The following is a 26,045-nucleotide window of genomic DNA, read 5'->3' as shown; positions in this document are numbered from 1 at the left end:
TTTAGTTAATGGGGCCGGAGCTACACGTCTTACTGTCGTAGAAATGGATTAGGCTAAAGTAATCCTCTTGCGACATGTCCAACCACAGTATTTTCCACAGGAAGTGAAGAATTTCCAATGTTCGTCTAGAGTTATCTTAATCGCGTTGCTGCTCTTCAAAGGAAATGATGGCTTCTTGAGAGTTGGTGGTAGATCAGAAGAGTCGGATCTTCACTTCAACGCAAAGTTTACCCTATCATCGCTTCAAAGAAATATCGTATTGTGGACTGCACTATCAAACATGTCCATGAGAAAAACAGGCACATGGGGGTTCGAGTTGTTCTCGCTGCAGTTCAAAAAAATTTAGGATAATCAAAGGCAGTTTGAGCATTCGTTGGATTGTCTTCTTAAGTTTCCATTGCCGCACACATTAATCTTGATAGAAGATCTTCCTCGAGCACGTCTCGTGGATTCTGAGTACACATTTTCAGCGACGGGAGTCGATTATTTTGTTCCGTTGGTGGTGAAGCAGGGTAGTAGTCACTTGAAAAGATACGGCAGTGCGATTATCCGTTTAGAAATAAGAGCTGTTCACATTAAAGTTTCAAATACCCTATACTGAGTCGTTCCTTTGTTCCTTTACTCGATTTACAGCACGAAGAGTTTCTCCAAAAGACATACATAACGACGACAGGACTAACTTTGTTGGATCAAATGCAATCTTGAAAGAGGAGTTTGAGAAATTAAGATGTGAAGAGTCACAAAAGAAGATTTGTAAGTGGTTGTTGCAGGAGAAGACGACCAGGCATTTTAATCCGCCAATAGCAAGTCACACAGGTGGAGTTTTGGGACAATATGATATGATCAATCCGTAAGATTCTGACGGCGTTAGTCAGTGAGCAGACAATTGACAACGGCACTTTAAGAACGTTCCTAACTGAAGTAGAAAGAATTCTCCACGATCGACCTCTACTTCACTATTGTGGCACAGGCCTTGATGAGTCAGATGCTTTGAAGCCTAGCAAGCTGTTGCTGTTGTGTTCCAATACGCGTGCCGCACCTTAAGTGTTTGTGGATGGTGATCATTACAGCCGGCTTTAGAGACAAGTACAGCTGTTAGCTAATGCACTTTGGAAGCGTTGGATTGCTGAGTACATTCCGATACTCCATAAGACGGAGGTGACTGAAGCAAGTAGGTAACTTAAAACTCAATGATCTCGTCCTCATGGTAGATAAAGATTATTCACTAGGACGTTGGCCGATGGCTATAGTGACAGAGGTGAACCCAGATGAAAATAGAATAGTACGACGAGTAACGTTACGAACCATAAATGCAACCTATCGTAGAAGTATTCACCAACTATGTCTCTTGGAGGAAGGCGAAAAATTCGGGGGTGAAATGTAAAGATGTTTGTCTTATCGAGTTTTGTTAGTGCTATAAGTACAGATATTTATGGTAACGATCTTATTCGATTGGGGCCTGTGTTAGATCTGTTGCCTCAATCGGGTGGCCGCCCGTATCCAGACGCTTTTTAAGTGTGGGTAATGTCATCAATTTGGCAAATTACTTCAGTTTGCATGTTTAGTACCTAACTACCACGAAGATCATTTTTGGAATGCAAAAAATGGTTGCTTTGTAGGACGAGAGATGGCAAGATGATTTAGGGGAAACAACTTGTGTTTTCCCCATGGTAGACGCAACTTTAAATATCATTAATGAAAGAAACACAATGAAACGCTTGCGCTGATTGGTGCATAGCTGAGTTTGCAATGACCTGGGCAAACCAATATTAAATTGATCAAACAAATTAATTAAATAATTAATCGAATAAATGTTAAAGGAAAAATAAAAACATTTGTTTTAAATTATCTGTTTCGTATTTTTGCTATTTTGTAAAAGAAGTAGAAGATGTCGTTTTTGTGTTTCCATTGTCTCATGCAAACCTTGCACTGATCTCCTCTCGCGTTCTCCAAAACGTCTCCTAAATTTAAATGAGCCAACGCAGACACAGTAAACATCATTTACTTCTTAAATGCTTAAAAAAATAATTATTTTTTTATGATTCTAGGATTTGGAAAATTATGAACAAAATCAGAACATATCGACAAAAATGTCGCAGTCAGAAGCAGAAATTAAATTATTCAAGGAAAGAAAAATGGAAGAGATTCCAATGGCTTAACCAATGGCTTAAATCCTTTTTTGACTTCACATTCATAAAGATTGAAGTTGAGAAAAATATCGTTAGATCGATGACAAATTGACTTATATAAACGAAGTCTTAGCAATATAGCCTAGATACATTACAATTGTATTGAACAAAAAAGAATGAGCATATTTTAACGCTAGTGTGATGTCCACACTTGTTAAATAAGAAGATATATTTGAAATCAAGTCTTTATCCAAGCACTTTTTTGCTTTTCAATTGGAAAACTTTTGCAGAAATGTAGAGGTTTTATTTAAATTGTTGTGTACTTTTTGATTAGAACCAAGGGCAGAAGAATGTAGGGCTAAGGGGCTGCTCACCAATAATTAAAATGGGGGTGCTAAGCCCCCTCCCTCCCAACAAATATTCCATTGTAACAAAGAGCTTTTCAATATTCTTCCCAAAACAAGTCCTTGTTTGACCGGGGGAATACATATTAGATTCTCTCATACTGTCTTTCTCATAGAGAATGAAGTATTTAATGGACAGTATTTAATTTTCCTGAATCTCTTACTAAAATTTTGCTCAGGGGATAAGAATGACACCCCCTACCAAGACTTTTCTTGTTATTCAGCCCCCACACAAAACAAAACATCTTCTACTGCCAATGTCTAGAACACACTGTTATGATAACATAAAAGATGGTCAATAACCAAGTTGTGTAATGTTTAGAATTTATCTTCTTCCTTTAGTATCTATCTATTGTGCTCTCTAATATCTGTATGTCAACAACATTTCTCATTCCTATATATATACATGTCATTGTCAATTTTAAGGGGCGTGTCTACAACACTACATCCCTCCTCAACTTAACGGATAACAAAGTCAGGGTTTATTGAGTTCCCATATTCTTCTGTTATTTTTCTTTGTCGGGTTAATCTCCTTGGAGCTGGCTCTTCTAGTTCTGATTCTATGATGTGTTCTGGTTCTTCACATTCTGGTACGCATTGGTTGTGTCTGTACGGCTGTTCGTGGATGTTGTATTCATCTTCATCAGTTGATTCTCTCGACTTGTCTCTTATCTTTTTAAAGAACGATGTGTTTCTGGTTATTTGATGGTTATGGTTCTCAGCGACTACTTTAGCTCCTCTACGATAAATCACTGTGTATGGTGTTTGCTCAAATTTTGTTGTGAATTTATCTTTCTTCCTTTGTTTTAAGAGGACTTTGTCTCCCACCCTGATATCTGATTCTTTAGTTCTTCTTCTTTTGTTTGCCAATTCTCTTCCTTTCGATTTCGCTTCAAAATCATTCGCCTGCGCCTCTTTATGTCTATTTAGCACTTTGTCCTTGGGGTTTAGCATTGGTAGGATACCTCTCAATGGTCGGTTAAATAGTAGTTGAGCTGGTGGGACATTGGTTGAACAATGAGGCGTAGTGCGATAGCTGAGTAAGAATCTTGAAAGTTCTTGTGTCCAATTGCGATGTTCCGCACGGGCTGTTTTGATCGCTTTAGCTAAAGGCTTCATGAATGCCTCGGCCTCTGAGTTTCCTTGCGGCCACTCCGGGATTGATGTCTCGTGCTTCACCCCAAGTTTATGTAGATATTTGGAGAATTCCTTACTGTTGAACGGTGGACCGTTGTCAGATTTGAACTTTAATGGGATTCCATGCCGTGCAAAAATAGCATCTATTTTAGGGATCAGTGCTTTGGCGGAGGTACTTGAGATTATTTCGGCTTCTGGGTATCGCGAATACTTATCTATCAGCACGATGATATATTGTCCAGTAGGGAGCGGACCATAGAAGTCAGCATGGATGGTTTGCCAAGGACCCTCTGGCATTTCTGGACTTGCTAATGGTTCTGGTGGGCTGGTTGATCCATTTATTTGACATGGTAGACAGGCTTCAATTTCATCCTTGACGGCCTTGTCCATATTAGGGAACCAGGCGTATTGGCGTAACAAAGCTTTAGTTTTGGATATTCCTTGGTGGCCTTCGTGGGCCAGCTTCACAACGCTTGTTTTTAGGGTTGTTGGAATGATAATCCGCGTTCCTCGTAGGAGTATGCCATTCGTGTTGTCCACAGATATTTCATCTTTGATGTTAAGAAATGGTTTCACAGACTGATTGCTCCAATCACCCGACTCGACCGCTGTTCTTACCGCCTGAAGACTTATGTCTTTGGTCGTATGTTCTTTGATGACTTCAATTGATATGGCATTTTGAGCTGCATTTGTCGTGACAAACGTGATGTATTCTTTGGCGATGTTGCGTTTGGGAGTCTGTAATTGTGGGTGTCTGGATAAGAAGTCTGCAGGGTTCGTGTCACCTGGTCTGTAAATGACTTGAAAATTGTATTGTTGAAGTCTCAATAACCATCGCTCAATCCTGTCGGGAGGTCTGGACCGAGGATTATTATAGATAAGTTGTAATGGTTTGTGATCAGTGATCAGGGTGAACGATGCCCCAAGTAGGTAGATGTGAAAGTGTTCGATACCCCACACGATAGCAAGGGCCTCCTTTTCAGTTTGCGAATATCGTTGTTCTACTGACGAAAGAGCCCGACTAGCATAGCAGATCACGTTATCGGCGTTTGTTTTAGGATCTCTTTGTGTTAATATGGCTGATAAGCCAACTGGGCTTGCATCCACTAATACCGACGTTTCTTTTGATGTATCAAAATGACTCATAACTGGACTGTTGGTTAGTGCATTTTTTAACTTGTCATAAGCTGCTTGGTGTTCCCACGTCCATGCAAAGCGCGCACACTTACGTGTTAGTTTTCGAAGGGGTTCTGTAATGGTAGCATAATTTTGGATAAACTTAGAGCTGTAATTTGCCATCCCCAGTAAGCTTCTCACTTCGCTGACCGTTGTGGGTATTGTAGTTTTAACGAAAGCTTCTACCTTTTTTTGGGTCCGGGCAGACCCCATGTTCTGAGAATAATAACACAAAAAACTCAAGGTTCTTCTTCAGGAACTTGCACTTTTGGCAATTAAGTGTGAGATTGTGATCTTGTAATCGGGTAAGAACTTCATCCAGTGCACGGTCATGGTCTGCTCTATTACTTCCAAATACGATTATGTCGTCAGCAATGTTCTTGACCCCTTTAATTCCTAGCAATGTTTCCTGCAGATTATGTTGAAATAATTCAGCTGCGGCATTAGTTCCATAGTTTAATCGCTTATAACGATAGAGACCGCAATGAGTTGAGAATGTTGTGATGCTGGACATAGCTCTAGTTGGTGGTATGCTTGAGCAAGATCAAGCTTTGAAAATATACGTGCTCCATTGAGTTCCATGGATACAGCTTCCACAGTTGGTATTGGATGTCTGGTTCGTTTGATAGCCGTATTTGCTATCCGCATATCAACACACAATTGAATGTTACCATCACGCTTGGGAACAATCACCACCGGAGAGACCCAGTCAGTGGGCATGCCTTCAGGTATTTTCTCTATGATGTCATCGTTCTCTAATCTGTGTATTTCACTTTCCACTTTCAGGCGTAGGTGGAACGGCGTTCGTCGCTGTGGTTGTGCAACCGGGAGCACGGAGTCATCAATTGCCTGTCTAATTTGTTTATTTTTTAACTTCCCAAGTCCGTCAAAGACAGGTGCATGTTTGTCCAAAATGTGATGGAGCTTTGTATCCTTTGTTGTAAGTGTTGAGTTTTCTGGCGATGTGTTAATTTTGTTCAAGTTTATGCTTACAAGTCCAAGTTCTTGCGCTGTTTCCGAGCTGAGTAAACAGCCGCCATCGTCTGATGTCACATATATAGTAGCTACTGTGAACTTGTGTTTTGACTCCGCAAGAACACGAAACTTCCTTCCATCTTGACTGGCGTTTTGAGTTAAACGGGTATGCTTTCACGGATGTGGGTTCAAGCTCAGTATTTCGAAAGTTCCGGAAAGTCTTCTTGTCGATTATATTTATGCTTGAGCCAGTGTCAATTGTCATTCTGACATATAGTCCGTTGAGCGATATTGACGTTTCAGGACGTTTAGGCTTGTTGTTGTTACAGACCGCATAACAGTATTCCGAATTATTGTCGCTGCTGCTATCTTTCTCCTCATCAGCCTTTACCGGTCGTATGCCTTGGCGTGGTTTAGCGGGTGTTTTGATTTTCTGCAAGTTTCGGCTGCGGCATTGGCTTGCAAAATGATTTAACTTCCCGCATTTGGCGCATGTTTTGTTCTTCGCTGGGCACGGTTTGTCTAAATGGGGGTAGTTACCTCCACAGTAAAAGCATATCTTCTGTGGTTTATCGGCTTGGGAGTTTTTATTTGTAGGTTTTTTTAGTGTATGTAAAACGTGGCTGTCCAAATGTTCTTCGATGTCCGCCGCTTGTACTTTACTTGTTTCTTCACGCCTTGCTTCAAGCAACAGATCTTTTAAGGTATATTTAGGATCTCTTAATGCTTGTTTTCGTACACGACTGGATCGTCCACCAATAACAATTTGAACCATTATCTCAAAATCTACATCAGCAAATTCACAGTTTTTAGATAATGAGCGCAGTCTTGTATGAAATTGGTCGATTGTTTCGGACTCTACTTGCTTTGCTTGTCGAACTTTGTAAACTTCGACAAACCGATTTTTCTGTGGTTCAAAATACTCCGTAAGAAGTATTTCCGCTTTAGCAAAACATCATCTTCTCCCGGGTCTGGAAATTGTCGAAATATCTCTCGAATTCGGGGTCCTGCTTGATAAAGAAGTAAAGCCCGTTGCCGAGTTCTATTTGTTATATTACTGGCTGTTAAAAATGTTTTAAAATCTGCCAACCACGTGCGCCATCTATTTGCAATGTTTCCTCCGATTTCTTCATCCGGATTGAAATGTGGCATGGGAGATAAAAATGTTGCCATGTTTGCGTTGGTATTTTATTCCTCGTCGCCAATGTAATGTTTAGAATTTATCTTCTTCCTTTAGTATCTATCTATTGTGCCCTCTAATAACTGTATGTCAACAACATTTCTCATTCCTATATATATACATGTCATTGTCACTTTTAAGGGACGTGTCTACAACACTACAAGTTGTAATACCAAGTTGTAAATATTCTGCTAATTATAACATGTTGCAATGAAAAGTAAAGCCTCAATTACATAAGAGAAGCTTTCAAAAGACAATATTCTGGTTTCTATGGAGGGCCCTTTAAATTTTGTCAAATATATTACAATTGAAAATATGATAACAAAAATTCTATACATCCAAAATAGTATTTAAATGTTTACTTTACTGAAACTAAAATGACAGCACAATATATTCATAACACAAAGAATAAGTCCACTGAACTTCAGTGACTGAACATCAAACAATCCCATTTATAAAATCAAAGACTTCAGTGACAGTAAATAATTTCCCCATTTGCTTCACACTGAAGACCATTTAGAAAATGCAATTATGCATTTCAACCCATGTATACTTTTAGACAAACACGGTATGCATGTTTCTATGTATAGAGTATTTTTGTGTGTTGTTTGATTTTAGTATTTTATTGAAATGTATTTACAACAGAAATACCAGCAGCTAGGGCCAGAATATGACACTGTATCTACTTCATTTACCAGACACAATCTTAAGTTCATAACGGTTTTGGGTAAAACAAACATGATAGAGAGCTTGAAACTAGTGTCAAATCCTAAATCTGGCAGAAAAGCTCTTAAATTTAGATCTCACGATATAGCATTTGGGTTGAATATAAGTTTTTTAATATTTAATATTGTGCGCCTTTAAGATCGACGCCTAAGGACAAAATGGTAATTAATGATTATGAAATAACGCGCGAATTTCGAAGATGTCAGATTAGTCACGTGAGGCCGTGAGATTACATGAAGGAGGTATTTTGGTATTAATTTTCTTGAAGCGTTTTTCTCTTTGCTCCAATGAAATGTAAAATACAGTCAAACCTGTATTAAGCGGTCCTGCATTAAGTGGACACCCTGTATCAAACGGACACTTTATGCCGAAGACCATTGTGCTAAAAATAATAACTTTCCCTGCACACCTTTCAAAACTAAAATTCCCTGCACACCTCATAGTGTTATAGAGAATAATGAGGTAATCAATGGTGCTCAAACCACTAACACACCAGTGTGGATACCACTAACCACAATTATGAAAATGGATGAAATGCTTTTCTTGATAGCATATAAAACATCCCAATATAAAAGTGCTGGACGGCGTCTCATTCCCCATACTTCGCCAGTTGATAGCACTTCCCACCTTTCGAGGGAAACTTTAGTATTCATATTGTATTCTTTAATTCAATAAAAAAGCATCATTTAGATTACCCTACATGAAGTAAATTTTAGATGAAATCTTAAAATCTTGCAGCAATACACTTTGTCAAAAGCACGCCATACAAAATGATGTTTGCGATAATGCACAATAATTGTTTTCGTGTCCAGAATTTTATAACTTTTTTCAGCCCCGTATATTTTGGTTTAGTTCAGGCTGCACTCTCAACAATATTTACCACTTTAGATACTATTTTGTAAAATAGCTCTCCCAGCATACAAATAGAAATTTTTTACAGAGTTTTAAGCGAAATATAAAGGGCAGCATTTACAAAATCTAAGCTATAAAATGATATATGACAAAACTGTTTACTGTTTCTTACAATCTTTTCCTCGTAAAATTTCTCAAAAGAATAAAAAAATGTGTATCAATAAAAATATAACACACATCATAATGATCATAAACTTAAAATTTGTATTGTCGTTTTATTAAATATTACTGCGTCAAGATTTTCTTTAATGTTTGTCGACATATTCATTTCACTGCACACATATTCAAAGCTTGCTTTTCATCTCCAACAAAATTGTAAAACGAAAGTTTTTCTTTTATTTTACGTATAATTTTACACATTAATGAATGCCAGTTCCAATGTTGAAAAGTGCACACGCGCGATAACGTTAAAGTGTCGTGTCCAAAAGGTGCAGTGATGACATCAAATAATATCTATATGCCGTATGTTTTTAAAGATAAACTTTAAGTGGAATTCAAAAAGGCATTATTTCAAAGTGGGATATTAATTATCATTGCTTGGTTGCATATAGGAGGCATACAGCACGAAAAAATAAAGGAAGTGTCGAAAAAAGCTGTAAGTTTTTGGATTGCTGTTGCAGTAGATCAGGTAGACTTACGTTCGACATGAAAGTAACTTGACATGTTGTTTAAACTTCGTATAACACATGATTAAAGAGGAGCTATCAGCTATCAGACTGTTTTATTTTTTTTTTTTACTCATAAAAGATCAGTTGATTTTTTGTGCTTTAGCAAATTTTTTGTAGTTGTATCTAAAAAGTGTTTTAACAAATGAATAAAAGATAAAAAAGATAAAACTTGGAAACAGAACGATATTGACCATCTTTTTCAATAACTGTCCTTGTCCACGAGAAAACTGTATTGAATGAGTCAATACATTTGGACAGGGGCTAGGTATAGTAAAGTAGAGTTGACACATGAACTTTTTATTTTACGGTTATTGCTGTGAATTTTTTTTTCATAAATTGTTTTAATATCAAATTTAACATGAATTTCTCCGTGATTTTTTGATTTAGATTGTTACTCTTTCATCGGTCTTGTTATTTTATTGTACGAGCATTTTCTCGACTAAGAAATATTTAATGTGATTTATAAACATATCACAGCTTGTCTACATCACGCATGATTTTTTGTTTGTGAGCATAATCCACCTGAAGTGTGTTTGACATCTAATTATTTTAAATGTTCTTTTTAAAAAATCTAATTCCTTTTCCTCCAATATTTTTCGCTATAAAAGCTTTTGTTTTCATTTTGAACTCAATGTTGAGTTGAAGTATTTTGGAACTGGCTTAAAACTTAACATTCGCATCAGTAAGCGCCAGATATAATCGATTAACTGTGCATAATTTTACAATCGTTCATATTTTAGTATTGCTCCAAAGTACTTTACGTTTATACAGCTGTGCATAGTGTAAACATCCATTTCAAAGTCTTCGAAAATAATGAAAGTATACGTCACACTGTGGCCACTTAAAAATACCCAAAATGTTAAATATAATGGAAAACATATTCAGTTGAAAGACGTCAGAATACAAAGTTTAGTGACTACATCAATTAAGTTTAATTTTGTCATGACGGTTTGAATAGCCATACTGTGTCTCATACAACGAGGCTTGTTCAAAGAAAAACATAAATCTAAAGCAGTTGAAAAAGTCGAACTACTGTGTAGTGTGGTTTAGGAGCTTAAATTGCTTTCTTGGACAAGTTAACGAAAAGTTAGACATAGCGCAATGTTTTCTGTTACCTTATAATAATAGCTTCGTCTTCGGTGATGTAGGTAAAACATTAATTGGAGGGGCGGGAGGAGGGGGTATATTCAAATATTCAAATATTCATTTGCACACGATTGAGTTTTCTTGAAAGTGACTCTGCTTTCAAAACACAACTCAATTTTTGTACCTTTTCAGCTCCATAAATTTCATGACAGTATGATTCACATTACCAAAATGATAGAAAAATTTTGCATAAACACGTTAATTTTTTTGAAATATGGTGTTTTAATCTGTTAAATGAAACACATTATTATTACATAAGCAAATCCATTGATCAATGAGAAAACAGGATAGTGCACATTGGTTTTTCGAAAAGTCTTGCATACTGTAATTATTAGATTTGCTATTAGTCCAATATATTTTTATAGGAATTTTCTGTGAATAAAACATGTTAAGAACATCGATAAAGGCATAAAGGAGGAAAATATTTTTGGTGATCATGTCTGGTAGCGTTGCCAAACAGGGTTGCGTAACTTTTTACCCCTTTGAGAATTACATAATGCATTGTTCTAGAGAATTTCAAAAGTTAGATAACTTTTTGCAAAGTAATTTCAAGGATGTAATTATTATTTTCGCATGAATTTTCCCAAAACTGATAACTAAAGATTGTCGCTTAAAAGACTTATCTTAGTGACACGATTTATTTGTGAATAATTATTTGCTCTCACACATTAGTGAAACATGTTTTTAATCACTGCCTTATGATTAAATTTTTTTTCATTTTTTATTTTTTTCAATGTTGGTTGGTACCATATTTCTAAAGAACCTGAAAGATGACGCTCATGTGTGATAAAGTTGGAGTGTTGATGTTGTATTTTGTGTTGGTTGACAGTCGTGTGAGTACATCCAAAATTTCAAGTTGTCTTAAAAAAAGGAAGGGTGAGTAATAATCCAGAATTCTTTAAGGGTTTTTGATCATTTGCCAAAAAATAATGAATGAAATAACATTTCTAAAGAAAATTAATGATGAAGTTAAGTCTTAGTCTTTGTTGTAACTTATTGAGAATTCCTTTTTACTATTATGCAGTATAACAGCTGAATATTTTCATCGACAAGATGCTTGATGTCCTTTTGAGTTCCTCCAACTAGCATGCACTTTGCAAATACTGAAATTTTCATTTAAGTTATCTGCTAAAGTGGTTAACTTTAAAATAATCAAATCACACCAAAACATAATTTAAAAAAAACCGATTCAGTGGCATCGTCAGGTCTTCAAACAGAAAGGGGAACTATGTAAAGGCTAAACGTGTAAAAGCACGAGCTTTGTTAGAGGGAATACACGTTGAAAATGTTTTATTCTTAAAATGCTATTTTGTAGATAAAGTTTCAAGCAAGTTGTCTGAAAATTTAAAAGCCCAACATCAATGATTTTTAAATGAGATATGATCTTCGCACTTAGCTGGACAATTTAAGCAATCGTCTCAGGACCTGAAAAAATCAGGTGACTCAACGGGATTCGAACCCATGACCTCTGCGGTGCCGGTGCAGTGCTCTGACCACTGAGCTATGAAGTCACACAGTGGTGAGCAGGTCAATATTGTTGGGCTCATGTTTTCTCGTGAAATGAATGTCATATGAATGAATGTCATATGACATCAATGATTTTTGTTAAGAAAATAAAAGTTTTCGTAGGGAAAAATTCTACTCTAGGCTAATCTAAATGTGTCGACAAGGTTATTAAAAAGTTTTATCCGCAATATATCTGTTTTTAGTATTTCCTTTGATATGTTCCCATTTCTTGGAAACAACTACGTGCTTAGCTGTTTAGAATTTGCATAATTGTACAACCACCCACCCTCACTCCTCAAAAAATTTTGCTTTTAATTGAAAATTCCGAAATTTGCTATAAGAATGACTGGGCAAACACATTTTCCCAGTTTCCTTCACGGCAATAACATACACTGAGGCAATCAATTCAACAGACAATAATTAGCCAAAAAGATCTTAGCATGTATATCATGATGTATGATATGGAAACAGACCTCATGACTTTCGAAGTTTTTACACAACTAATCAACTAATCAATAAGCCCGTAACCCAAGCAATAACCATAAATGTACTATTTCTACACATATCACTACAACTATATTTATCAATTGTTCAAACTGTCCTTATATATATATATATATAAGTTTGAAAATTTGTAATCCAGGCATTTAATACATAAAAGATAAAAATTTCTCCGGATTTTAAGTGATTTTTATTGAGCTTTCGACTCATTGCTTCGAGCCTTCATCAGAATGAGGATGTTTATTTGTTTTTTTTTTATTTTTATAGATATATTTTTTATTTTATAGATCGGGGGAGATTAAGTCCCCTGAAGAGTGAGCAATCACGAAACAGGCTTGTCGGGATGAAATTGTAGTTTTTGTGTATTTTTCTCAACACCACTACACATATTCACGCTCTGCTCTTGGGCATCGAGCACTGTTTTATACGGAAAATCATAAATTATAAACTTCCTATATATATATATATATATATATATAATGAAATAAAATGGACAAGTATTTGCTGTCGCTACTCGGAGTTTCACGCCGTAGGGCGATCTTCAGGCAACTGCAGTTGCTTATCTTACGCTCTCCTATTATATAGGATATTGAGCGCTCTTTTATCCAGGAATTCTCCATAATATATATATATATATCATTGAAAGTGACTCAGTACTATTTTTATGAATGTTTTCTCTCAATTTCAATTTACCGTTATCTGCGATGAAAATTTACGAAAATTGCATCTTTGAACAAATAATTTACACTAAATTTGTGTTGTTTTTCTCACTTTTATCAGGGAGACCGATACCAATATACATACTTCCTGGTGAATGGGTTATTTTAATTGCAGTGTAAATCACAACGATTTAAAGGCTCAAATTCTGAACAGCAAACGAGAAATTTTACATGTTGACAACAACCAAATAAAAATATTAAGCAAAAATGTTTTCAATGTTACAAACTTGACAAAATCAGATATATACACCTGCAACCGTTGCCAAGTGCGCTACAATGTCATGGTTCAATCAGGTAAGACGACTCAATATGATAAATGATATCGCAAATTACTCTTAACCCAGTTAATAGTTTTTGCTTTAACAAAAAAATTTTGATGAAATTTCATTCGACTTCTCAATTTATTTTTTTTGACTTGATCGTTGTTTTGTGAAATTACTCAGGCCTGACATTGAATCACTGTTTTGTATATTCCAGAAACTCCATCCTATCAAGTACCTTTAATCACAAAAGAACCAGAAAAAACAATATATGATTACAAGGAACGTGTTACATTGAATTGCAAGCTTATTGGCCCTTCATATTTAATAGCAATTTATTACAGAATATCATGGAAAAGAAATGGTAAGACAGAAAAGGAATGCAAAACAGACTGCAAGTTGCCAATTAACATAACACCTGAAAGCGTAGGAAGCTACGAGTGCTCAATTGAAAGAAAACCCGTTCACTACAAATCTTCTCAGAAAGTTACGATAAAACTCAAAGGTCAATTAATTAGTTATTTTGTCTAAATTAATTTCCCATCGTTTATAATTTTTGGAAATTTAAATCACTGTTCAAATACACTACATGTCACATTATGTATATACCATGCAAATGAAAGCAAATTGGTATATACAAACTGTATACAATTTCATATTTCTGTCATGTTCGCTACACTGTGTTTCCTCACAAGAAAGCCATCTTCAAGAGATGAATCAATCATCTCTTATATCAAGTTGGTCTTTTTAATATATGTAATGACGTAGCTAAATTTTACAATTGGTCGTCTTTATTTTTCACTTGTGTGGTCTGAATTTGTATTTATCAGTAGGCATCTGGGGGAAAAAACTGATCTCTTACTGAATGTTTTCATTTGAAATAAAAAGGGGTTGTTTTTCTTGAGCGTGCAAGATACAGAAACGTGAGTCAGCAGAGTTGGGTGGGATGCATGTAAGAACTCTTCATTTCATCCCGTATAAAGTCAAACATTCGCTTTTAATTTCCGGAAATAATTTAACAACTCTGTTTCAATATAAAACCTGCCGACTTGGTTGGATATTAGTTGATTAGCCTGATGATTTTGACGGAAAGAATTTGACGTTTCTACAACGTAAAGTCTTATCCTGCTGCCGACCATTTTTGGTGGCGTTTAAAATATGATGGATCCAACGAGCAGATTGTAACAAGTTGTTCTGCGGCTGAGAAACATTGCAAATATCATGACGGAAAAAAAAATTACAAGAAACAAATTTGAAGTAAAGTCTGTCAGATTCCCTGATGATAATATAACCTACATGATCAATGTAAGCAATATGAAGGGATATGAGATCAAGAATATTTCAATACAAATTCTTGATTAGTCCTAATCGAAAAAGTATTTGAGGTAAATGAAATTAAAATTTTACGGTGTGTTTTAGTTTCTTAAATTCATTTTTTTAAATTTTTAGTTAAGCCTAGCATTGAAATTCGAAACGAAAATATAGTTTTGAAGAAAGGATTTTCGGTGTTGAAATGTACATTAAGCCAGAGACAATAAACAAAAGAAGTAACCTTCAAATGGTTCATCTGTATATCTGATACCTGCTACGACGACAAGCATTGGAAATACATTTCATCCAGCTATTCTTTAAAAGTACAGAATGAGGGCAGGTACCGCTGCAGTGCATGCAATATAGTTGGAACAGCTATATCGCCAACAATAAACGTCGTCAGGGATATTTCAACAAACACTAATGTTGTCAAAAACAACAATCACACAGGCAAGTCTTCTTTATCAATGTCGCAGAATTTGAGGTCGTCCAACAATATAATCTGCACTATGACTTTTTTAATGATTGTGTTTTACTGACAAAGAATAAGCAAATCGCAACATTTTGTTCGACCATATTAAAAAATCTACAATCTAAGCTTTTCATCAGTCACAACTGATCACCAATACCTAATTGTACTCCAACCTACATTCTATAACCATATTTATAATTTTTGTGTATAAAATTAAATATCATCTTACATCAATCATTGCAAAATATATTGTTGTTGTTTTTATCTTTACTAAAGAAGCTACATGCAAAAATCGCTTAAATAAAAGCATGTATTAACGTACTTATGCTTATATTTACCACAATCCCCGATGATCATGAAATTTAACTTATGTATCAATCTTGCTTTTTGTTGACAGCTTACAGATTATATTTTTAGGCCGTTGAATTTGTCTATAAGCAGTATGATTGGCAAGATAAAAGTTGCAACTCTTCAACAGCATTAAAAACTATTTTTTTACAAAACTTCAGTACTCTCGAAATGAATGATTCATACACGCAACTCAGCCATAAAGTATTTTTTCTATTTATGTAGTAAACATTGCCAATATACAACAGTCGACAAAGATAATATCGATATTTGTCATATCTACTGGCGTCATCACACTCTTCATTTTGGCGATCACATCTTATGTATTTTACAAAAGGAAAAATATTCACGGTGGTTTTTATCTTCTTTTTATCCTCCATTGCCTTACTACATTGGAAAGATTGATATGAATGGAAGCATACACGGACAAATACAAAAGCTTACATTTTTACATGAGTGGGAGTTTCCAAGAGAAAGAATAAAATGCAGTAAGTAATCCCATGGAAACATTTCTCTCATCAATTTTTTTTTATTCACCGCATTCGTCCGGTTCAAATGCAGGATAATTTTTGGTAAGAACTCAAATTTTACAAGCCTTGTTTGCATTTTATATTTTTCTCTACAGTTTTAAGTAATGTAGATTGTCTTAAGCTAAAAACGTAGGTATTTAAGTTTTCTTGACTAAATGATAAATTTGTTGATAACATTGATGTTTTATGTAGTAAATAAACCTGGGTCTGGTGAATTTGAGGTAGTTTGGCTTGCAGAGGTAGTTGGTATCTCGTCATTTCATCCAAGAGTCATCCTGAGAGAGAAAGAAAATCAAAGAAGATTTTCGTATTTTAAAAGAAATTATGCAGAGACATTACTAAAGTTGCAGTTAAGAAAACCAAAGGTTTAGTTGCAATAATGTATTTATTAACATATTTAATTATTCATATTTTATACGTTTTATGCTCATGCAAGGAGCATTATTTTTTGTTTCATGATTATAATGACAAAAAAAGATTGAGAAAACACTGAAAAGATACGTTTTTTGTCGATAAGGAAGGTGAATTTTTTGAGCTACTCGTTATGATATTACGATACAACCTCGGATTCAACTACGACTTTTCCCTTTACAAGTGGAATTGCATAAAAACTGATTAAAAATACGAACTGAAATGATGATACAAAGAAAATTGTCCTTTAATACAAATTTTTATTTCAAAACCATCGTCAGACAAAATGAAAATGATCCTTTCTCGGATTGTGTTTCATTTTATAATAACAACGCCACAGAGAGTATGTGTCAAACAAACTAAATGGCTACGTGGGCTAGCACTGACATGCTGACGTTTCGACATGAAATGAGGTCAATATTGGTACATGCTGCGTTAACCCGATCGTTTTTTAAAGTATTGCAAATTAGATATTGTCGTCATTTGGCTGTATACAAGTTGCAGTGTGGGACGTGTACATAAAACAAACAAAGTAATAGAAAATCGTCGATAATCGACATTGGCAGGTTCATCTTTCTGAATCCAGTAGTGGTTATACCCCGTACAGGTATTTATTGTAATAACTTTGGTTTATATAATAGTTTCTTGAAAGATCTGAGTTTTTATGCGAAAAGTATACCATTTGAGAAAGTTTTAAAAACTTCAATTGCGAGAATATTCATGGTGATTGCGATACTATGAAAAATACCTCATACAATTGAAATTAGGCTTGCGATGTCGACACAATTCTACATTGTATTGGCTTTGTTGATTTAAATAGCGCAACTATTTTAGCAAATAAGTGAACATCAATAGTTATCAAAAATTCATTGAATGAATAACTTTGGCTTCCCTAATGATCTCAGACGAGTCGTTTTTTTGCCTAAAACAGCTGCGAGGCTTCCTCTTCCATTACAGATTCCTAATCAGGGTTATGCGAGTTTTGCTGGACGCTAACATTATAATTACATACCTCTCCAATCCTACTTCTCCTGCAGTATCTACGTGGTTATTAGTTTCTGTCCCGCTTCTGTGTCACAAATCATAATGCGAGGCATTCTTTTATAAGCAAATTTTGTAGATTTGCTTCAGACAAGGCATAACTGAACGCTGCATGTTATATGTTGACCGTTACGTTTAAGGAATAGTTGACTTAAAATTCCAGGTGAAGATGTACAAATTATTTTTGATGCTAATATGACTCTGTAGATGACATTGACAATGAAGCATTACAAAAGATGTTTAACATATACTGCATTGTTTTGAGTACATATCTGTTTGTATTTACTGATTTCTTGACGTTAATCACACTGCCTTGATAGCTTGTTTGACTGATAAGCTTTTCTGCAACCACACTTTCGGGTTTTGTGGGTAATGTAGATCTTCATCAAAAAAATACTATAACTGGATTGTAAAGAAATGCTTCAATGTTCACAGCTATGTTTTTCTTTAGCAACAATAATTTCTTTGAGGTATTATGTAATTGACGTCAATGTTCAACACTTTCATGGATCTTTGTATACGTATATTTTGCTTGACGCTTCTTTATATGTGCAGCTGTGCGTATTTTGAATTATTCACAAAACGTGCAAAATATTTAAAAACAGATGCAATTGCAAATGCAAATTGCGATACAATAATAAACACATGACGGACAAGAGAAAATTACGAGAAACAAGTTCGAAATAAAGTCTGTCAGATTCCCTGACGACAGTTTAACCTATCAGATAAACGCTTGCAATGAGAAAGGATATGAGATTAAGAAGATTTCAATAAAAAAACTAGGTCAGTCCTGTTTGATTTAAAAAGAAAAGAAAACTGAAATTTTAGCGTAAAAAACATTTGCATACAAACGAAAGGCAAATAAATGGCACTTGTACATTATGCGCCCTTGTGCACCAAGCAAAACTCAGATTAGAAGCTCAACTTTTAATTCAATAACGGTTTCGACATTCCAAAGAAAAAATACCAAAAAACATAGCTATTTAGTTTGTTTTGAAATGTATCATACTCAAAGATTCAGCTTCTCAGAATTGACTCATGCATAATAAAAGGATCACTTTCAGTTTTTACATTTGTTTTTTCAGTTGCACCTAAAATTTACATTAAAGACACAAAAAGATTTTTAAAGAAAGGATTTTCGGTCCTAAACTGTACGTTAACGCAGAAATATGTCCCACAAGAAGTAACCTTCAAATGGTACATTTGCCAATTTGATATCTGTGATGAAGATATGAACGAGAGAAAAAATATTTCATCCAACTATTCTTTAACAGTAAAGATAGAGGGTAGGTATCGCTGTACTGCCAACAATAGCGGTGGAATAGATACGTCACCAATAATATCAGTTGTCAAAGAATCCAAACAAACAGGAATGTTTTCTCTTGTTAATAACTTGCAGAATATCTTAATTTTGTCATTGAAAGTAGTGCATTGGCAGAACTAACTTACCTAGACAATCGGAGAATGTTAGACAATCAGGCAATTAAAGAATGTGTTAATGCAAAATTATATTTTATAAATGAAGTACAATGTGGAAAGGGTTGCTTTTTCTAGATCGACCAGTTCTGTTCAAAAGCATCCACTGCCAGAGCTAAAGGATCTGGTTTCAAACTGTAAAAGAGAAGCAGTTGAGTGTTCAACCTGTCCGCAAAAAGACCTAACGCACAAGGCCACCGAATACGCATTAAAGCAAGAAAAATCTCATGACATAGTACCAATCATTCGATCCGTTGAAATACCAAGACTACCAATCTGCAAGTACGTTTACCGGACCAGGTAGATGTTCTGCACTGAGATGAATATTGCGATTTGACGCCCATTCCCATAAGGCCAGAGCCAAGTTGGAAAGAACAAGTAAGCACGTTCACCCTACGCAGTTTCTAAATGCCGCAGCTGAAGTGTGTCCATGCGAGGCCTAACATGGACACATAATTGACCCTTTGTGAAGCTCATCGCCGCAAAGGAAACCACAAAAAGTTGTAAACAATTTAAGTGAAGCTTTCTTTCCATTTCATGAGCCTCCGCTCCTCACACCCTGACAAACTGCTTTCAACCTTGACGCGAAGCATCTGTTTTGATCATTAAATTCGACGATGAATGCAGAATCATTAGACCATTCCAAGCGTCGTGATGCGCAATCCATCAACGTAATTCTTCCTTGGCATCGTTGGGAAGAGCTAGAGTCACATCATAACCCAAGTGTTGCGCTACAACTCAGTGTTTTAGATGTTGAAGTGATGGGTAATGCAGTGGAGCAGGAAAGATAGCCTGAATCGATGCGGTCAACTTGCCAAAAGGGTGAGGTAGTTCCCCCACTAACAATTTGTTTTGAGCTAACATTTCCAAAAAAATGTTCTTTATAACCTTTAATTTGGAATTGCAAATAAGTAGAAACATACTTTGACTGTTCACCAAGAAACCGCAAAATTCCAGCTGCTGGGTTTGGACTGAAACAGAACTTCTCGAGCTATATGACAAACTCGAAACTCTCCAACAGTTACCGTGCAGTTAATTGCCATGTCCTGCAGCAGACCCTTCGTGACTAATTCATAAAATGAGATCACCCAGGAATCAACCGAAATTCGGTTTGACAAAAGAAGAGCCACAACAGCTTTTATGGAATTGGTGAAAAGTCGCGGAGCAACTAGAAGTCCGAAAAGGAGACAAACATATTATAGAAGCCTGTCCTTTTCCTTGAAAGCGAAAAAATTTCTGGTTATTCCTTCAGTCAGATTGAAGATACAAAACAAGCATCCTTTATGTCAATTTCCCCCACCCATCTCAAGGCTTGAGTAAATCTTGCAAAAGGTGTATCCTCTCCAATTTGAAATGCTGGTAGAGAATGAATGCATTTTGAGGTTGATAACCAGTAGTGATTTCACATCTCGTTTTAATATCAAACGAATATCTCTCACAAACTTGTCGGAAACTGGACTGACCATGTTTAGGTGCACTGTTTTAATCAGTGACAAAGTCGAATTTTTTTGTGTTTTTTTTTGTTGTTTTTGTTTTTTTTTATTTTAAGCGTAAAAACTTCAAGGTTAATTTGTGTTTTAGGGGTGTCAGATACCTACGTTTTTATCCCCATGATTGGGGAAAGTAACTTGGACCTTTACTGGTTTGTTTACTAAAAGGCAGTGAATGTTTGTTTTTAAATTTGCCATAGCGACTGGCGCCAATATGACTGTCAATCTCTTAGAACAACTTTTATCTTGCTTCCAAAATAAAATTGTTGAAATTTTTTGCCAAGTAAATCGGAGCAGTTAGGAATAAACAACTCCGTCTAGCCCAGTTCTAAGCATTCGGCAAAACTTTCGATAATAATTTTAACGGCAATCTACTAGGCACAATGCGATGCATTGCCTACTAATGCTATAACCTGGGAAGCCAGGCGAATAACAACTGCTGTATACAAACCAGCGCATTTCTCTAGGCTATTAGAGCCGAATGTCATAGTCTTGGTTAAGAGCAAGAGGGTGAAACACCCGGCCAGCAAAGTTAAGCTAGCGACGGTCAAGAGCTGCGTTAAACTGGCGCCTTTCCACCTAAAGAATTTTTTGTTAAACAAGTCTACTTTTTTTGCATTCATATTCGCATGAAGCTTTATTGGTACCTCTTTAATCAGCTTTCCTTTCGATTTTAGAGAAGACCCGAAAAGCAGCCCTGGAGCCAGTTGCACAAAGCCTGGATAGCGTTATCCATTGGATAGTAAAAATTTTCAAACTTGTAAAAAAATTGTTTAAATTTTTAAGTTTTAAATGTTTAAAGAAATTTCGTAACATTCGAAACAATGTTTTATTTCAGTGATTGTTCAGTTCAAATCTTATACTTTTTGCTTTTTAAAAGGTTTTATAAAATTTGAAAAAAACTTACTATCCAGGCTTCATGCAACCGCCTCTGGCTGATAAATTGACCATCGGACACTTAACCTGCAAAGACGCCTCAGCGGCGCTAGGTTAAGGGCTGCTGCTTTCCTTTTCTTCAGTGGAACCAGCTCCGAAGCCACGACAAAAAAACAGTAAAAAACTCAACAAAAGGACGACAGTCAGAAAAAAACGTAAAAGTGCACGGCGAGCTGATGAAGAACGAATGTAACGTTGTTATAAAATGATACCTAGCGCAATAATGGCGCGCTGAACGAAACATACTTTTTTGCATAGTTTGCAAGTGTTAGTTACAAATGCAATTATGTGTATGCTAACTATACAACAATCCACTTTATTTTAGGATTTGGAAGATAATGAAAAAAATAAGAAAATTAGAAAAAAGTCACTGAAAGTTTCGAAGATGAAGGCAGAAATTCGATTTTTCAATGGCAGTAAAGTGGAAAAGATTCCAATGATTTAATTTACTTTACGTAGAAAAATTTCCAACGCTAGATTTATCTACAAAACTATCCTAACACTACAATATATAAGAGATGGAAGTTTTATGAAAATTTTTTAATAGCTTATAAGCATTATTATGCAAAAATGAAATTTAAATAAATGCGTGTGCGATAGTTAATTTAATTTTATATTATGAGCAACAAACACATAGAAGATCTCAATTTTACATTGCTCGTTCTATCCTTTCCTTAATCAAGTAGCATTTGCAAAGGCAATAACTCTCAATGGCAAAAACCTTTTCCCTACCAAAAATTTTAATAAATATACATTTTGTATGTCATCAAGGGAAAATATTCATTCATTTATGCGCAATAGATACTGCAAAGTACCTTTAATTGCACAAACGCATATGAATGAGTCACGCCTTCATGTAGAAATTTGGCATATTCATAAGCTTTCAATTGCAGAGAGTGGCATTCAATGTGAAAAAAATACATTCAAAAGTGTGAAATATCAATGATTTAGAACCCAATCCGCTAGATGTCTAAGTACCGAGTCAATGTTAGGCAAGGACGCCATCCTGGAAGGTGGAAAAAAGCAAAATTCAAAATGAAAATAATTTATAAGAAGGTTTAAAAACCCAATTCTATCAAACATTTTAAAAATTAAACCTAGATTATCAACTTTGCAGCTGTATATCAACACATGAAAAGTATCGTCTGTTTTGGCACCTTTCAAGATGCGGCTTGTCTCACTGGTCTCACTCGTAACTACAGAATTTTGGAGGAGTTAGATAACTAGTAGATTGGGTTCTAGTCAGTGGAAATACATTGAATACAACTGTTGGAATAGTCATTCACCCCGATCAAAAAGCATTATTGAAAATACAACACACATTTGCCTATTTATTCATAAATAAGTAACTGAATGTTATATTTCTCTATTGATTCTCAATTGGCGTAAATGACTATTTCAACACTTCTAATGAATGCATCTTCACATTCAGGAATGTATATATTTTGCATTCGAATGCCTATTAGTGCAATTATATGCTTATGGACATGCAGAAAGTGTTTCGTTCAAATGCGTGCATGTCATTTGTGACCAGAAAAATGTGTATAATAGAAACCATACTACAAACATCATCTTGGAGACTCAAGATTCGAGTTACAATTTATTGCCTATATGTTTGAAAATCTTCCAAAAACTGCCATGGAATTTTTTTTAACATGTTTGCATGCTTACTTCTTAAATTATTAAAGTTTTAGGGACATGTAAATTAGAGAATTCATGTTCTGTCTTGTTTTCAACATTTGAGAAAACTTTGAGTTTCCAACTTTATCATGCATAAAAGCAGATAGTGCGTACTTCATTCAGATTATCATCTTTTAAAGTTCCTCATTAAAACCCCTTGATAGTTATCATCGAAAATCACGTCAGTTATGCTAATAGACGAGCTTTCTTTTAGTAACTTGCAGGAAAGCGTATATTTACAATCTCTCTCTAGTTTTTACGATCACTAATAATAATCGTAACTAATTATCGTCGCAATGATTTTTCTGCTGAAGCACTCCTTTGAAGTTCTTGCGTAAAAGACGAGTCAGCTTGGGATTTTTTCTTCTCTGGAGAGCAGTCAGGGTGATGACTCAGCTGGGTTTTTTTCTCATAGGAGCAGTCTCGAGGTACAATAAACCAAGATGTGTGACCAAGAGAATTGTAAATAACTCATTTAAGTTAAATTTACTTATTTCTGCAATAATTATTATATGATGTTATACTGCTTTATCTGCTATTTCGTTTTCATTAGGCTCAAGCATCTCCATGCTTAAGCTATAGTACGAATTTTGTTCAATTTTTTTTGGTAGAAGAAAATTACGAAGATCTTTGGCCTTCTTCTCTTTTCATAAACAAACAAGATCATTTGCTTTTCTTTGAAAAGGATTTGTCTAGCTTTGTAAAGTTGAAAACAGCGCTTTCATTTCACCACTTTACCGATATTTAACACAATTCAGTCAATATAATTAAAACCCTTACCTGAACACAATTCAAACAACATATGTAAAAAACCCTGAGCTATTTTCATGAGAACTCTTCGGTATTCAGCAATTAATTAAAACTTAACTTTATCTAAGTATTTTTAATTGCATTTATTGTTTTCCCACATGACTAACTGATCCATAGGATTCTTACTAGACAAATTGGCTTATCAATTTGAACTGAAAAAATCCCTGCAATACATGCTGCCTGTGTGACAGGCTTGTGCTTGTGGCAAATTTCCTTCTCTCCCTCAATTGAAAGAACATCTTGCGTCATCCAACAGAAATGCTCGCGTTTAGGAGCATAAAATTCCATTGCTCCAGAGAGTTTCTCTAGGTCTTTCAGTAATTTTTACTGTTCGTAATTCTTTCTCTCAATGCTAAACGAAGAGAGCTAATACTCTAATACCTTGTTTCTATAATGACTATTACATGGTAAGGAGGTGCTTTATCTGCAACTTCTTTTTGATATGCTACAGCATCTTTATACTAAAGCTATGGTAAGATTTGTTTTCAATTTTTTTGGTAGAAGTAAATCACAAACATCACCTGTCGTTTTCTTCTAATTTAATCAGCAAACAAGATCATTGTAGCGTTGCTTGTTCATAGACAATTCAATGAATGCCCTTAACACCTATGTACAGCTATTGAAATCCTACTCTAATAATACGAATATTTAAATCAAATATCATAATTGATTAGGGAATTAACTACACGACAATTATGTTCACCTCTTTGGAAATTGTTTGTCCAGCTTACTTGTGTACATGAGCATTGTGATCAAGAATCGCCAGTTTGGGTGCATGCTACCATTTCATTTAAACTAAAATGCTTTGGAGCATGTTTAAAAGATAACTAAATGGCATTGCTTAGACGGGTTTCTTCAGGAACAAAGGGACATGGGAACATTGGAACAAAGTAGCAATGCCCATGTAAACATGCAGTTTTCATTAGCCTCATGCCGCCTTTGCTTGGACGGGTTTCTTCAGGACGTTCAATAACTTACTATTGGTAACTATTTCTTCTACGGCTACGTGAAGAGACCGGCTTTGAGCTAGACGAGAGATCAATTCCTTTCTGTGAACGCACCATCACAAATGATTATATATTGACTTGATCCAAGAAGTAAACTCTTCAAATGGTTTTTTTCATGCCTTGATTTCTTTGTTATACCCATTTGACAATATGCCAGACACGATACTAGTACTTGATGTGGGAGAAAAAATTCTTCATCTTGACTGTAATCATTGTATACCTGAAAGTGGTTAGGCGTCGCACAGAGGTGTTTCTCGGATCTTCAATGTTATTTTGAATTTTTCACACTCAATAGCATTGAAAAATATCATCTCTGTGACTGTAAATAAAATTGAACTGAATACTTTTCTTTGTACTTATTCTTTAGTGCATCATGGTTTATGTACCATACTTTAAGAGAATTGATGGTTGTGTTAATAAGTATTGTCACTGAACAAAGTAGCAATGCCCATGTAAACATGCAGTTTTCATTAGCCTCATGCTGCCTTTGTAATGCTTTGTTTTAGTTGTGATGATGCATCCTCATTGAGGACAGAACACAAAAAGCTTATCAAGTTCTTTTTTAGAAGCAATCTAATTTCTTCCTTTGTTGAGTTAATAGTGTCATCTTCAATTTCACTCTCATCACTGCTACTGGAATTAAAAAAAACCTTGACAAATCATTATTTCCATCAAAGTCATCATAGCGGAAGATGTTTCGAAATGATTCTCATCGCTTCCATGGACCTTCCCTATGCTCAAGTGAATTGTGAACTATTGCTGGTGTTGAACATTATCCAGTGTTGAAACATACAAAGAAGTTTTCAATTTATGAGGGTTGTTGTTTGATATGTCGCAACCAAATGCTTTTTCATTGTACCACTCGGCACACTATGATAAAGTTATATTTCAACCTTTTGTCTTCCTGAATTGCTTTGTACATTAAGGAACAGCACAACGCAGCTTGACGCTCAATTCACAGCCTTTGTAACTTACAGAACATTCATAAATAAAGCTCACTGCTATACAACGCAGTTACTCTTGTCCTTTTACGGGAATCTACTGTAATAAGCTAGTTACACTGGCCTGCTCGAAAAAGCCAATGTGGTGTACAT

The 26,045-nt window shown here is 35.3% G+C and overlaps 3 long non-coding RNA genes across 5 annotated transcripts; 2 read left to right on the top strand and 1 right to left on the bottom strand.

Moving 5' to 3' along the window:
• Positions 1-13,292: 13,292 nt before the first annotated feature.
• LOC124446472 lies at positions 13,293-13,810 on the top strand. The gene is made up of 2 exons (XR_006948445.1): positions 13,293-13,473; positions 13,657-13,810. It is a non-coding gene; the product is annotated as an uncharacterized LOC124446472 (long non-coding RNA).
• Positions 13,811-15,765: 1,955 nt separating this feature from the next.
• LOC124446473 lies at positions 15,766-17,941 on the bottom strand. The gene is made up of 2 exons (XR_006948446.1): positions 17,524-17,941; positions 15,766-16,375 (listed from the first exon to the last, which is right to left on the bottom strand). It is a non-coding gene; the product is annotated as an uncharacterized LOC124446473 (long non-coding RNA).
• Positions 17,942-19,004: 1,063 nt separating this feature from the next.
• Positions 19,005-22,106, top strand: LOC124446471. 3 transcript variants are annotated; one of them, XR_006948443.1, is made up of 2 exons: positions 19,005-19,328; positions 21,780-22,106. It is a non-coding gene; the product is annotated as an uncharacterized LOC124446471 (long non-coding RNA). The 3 variants fall into 3 exon arrangements; XR_006948444.1 differs by having other exon boundaries at positions 19,005-19,850; XR_006948442.1 differs by having other exon boundaries at positions 19,005-19,855.
• Positions 22,107-26,045: the final 3,939 nt, after the last annotated feature.

The sequence above is a fragment of the Xenia sp. Carnegie-2017 genome, unplaced genomic scaffold, assembly GCF_021976095.1.
Source record: "Xenia sp. Carnegie-2017 unplaced genomic scaffold, XeniaSp_v1 HiC_scaffold_22, whole genome shotgun sequence".
NCBI lineage: Eukaryota > Metazoa > Cnidaria > Anthozoa > Malacalcyonacea > Xeniidae > Xenia > Xenia sp. Carnegie-2017.
Note: the sequence above shows the minus strand (reverse complement) of the source record. Positions and strands in the feature narration are given on the sequence as shown.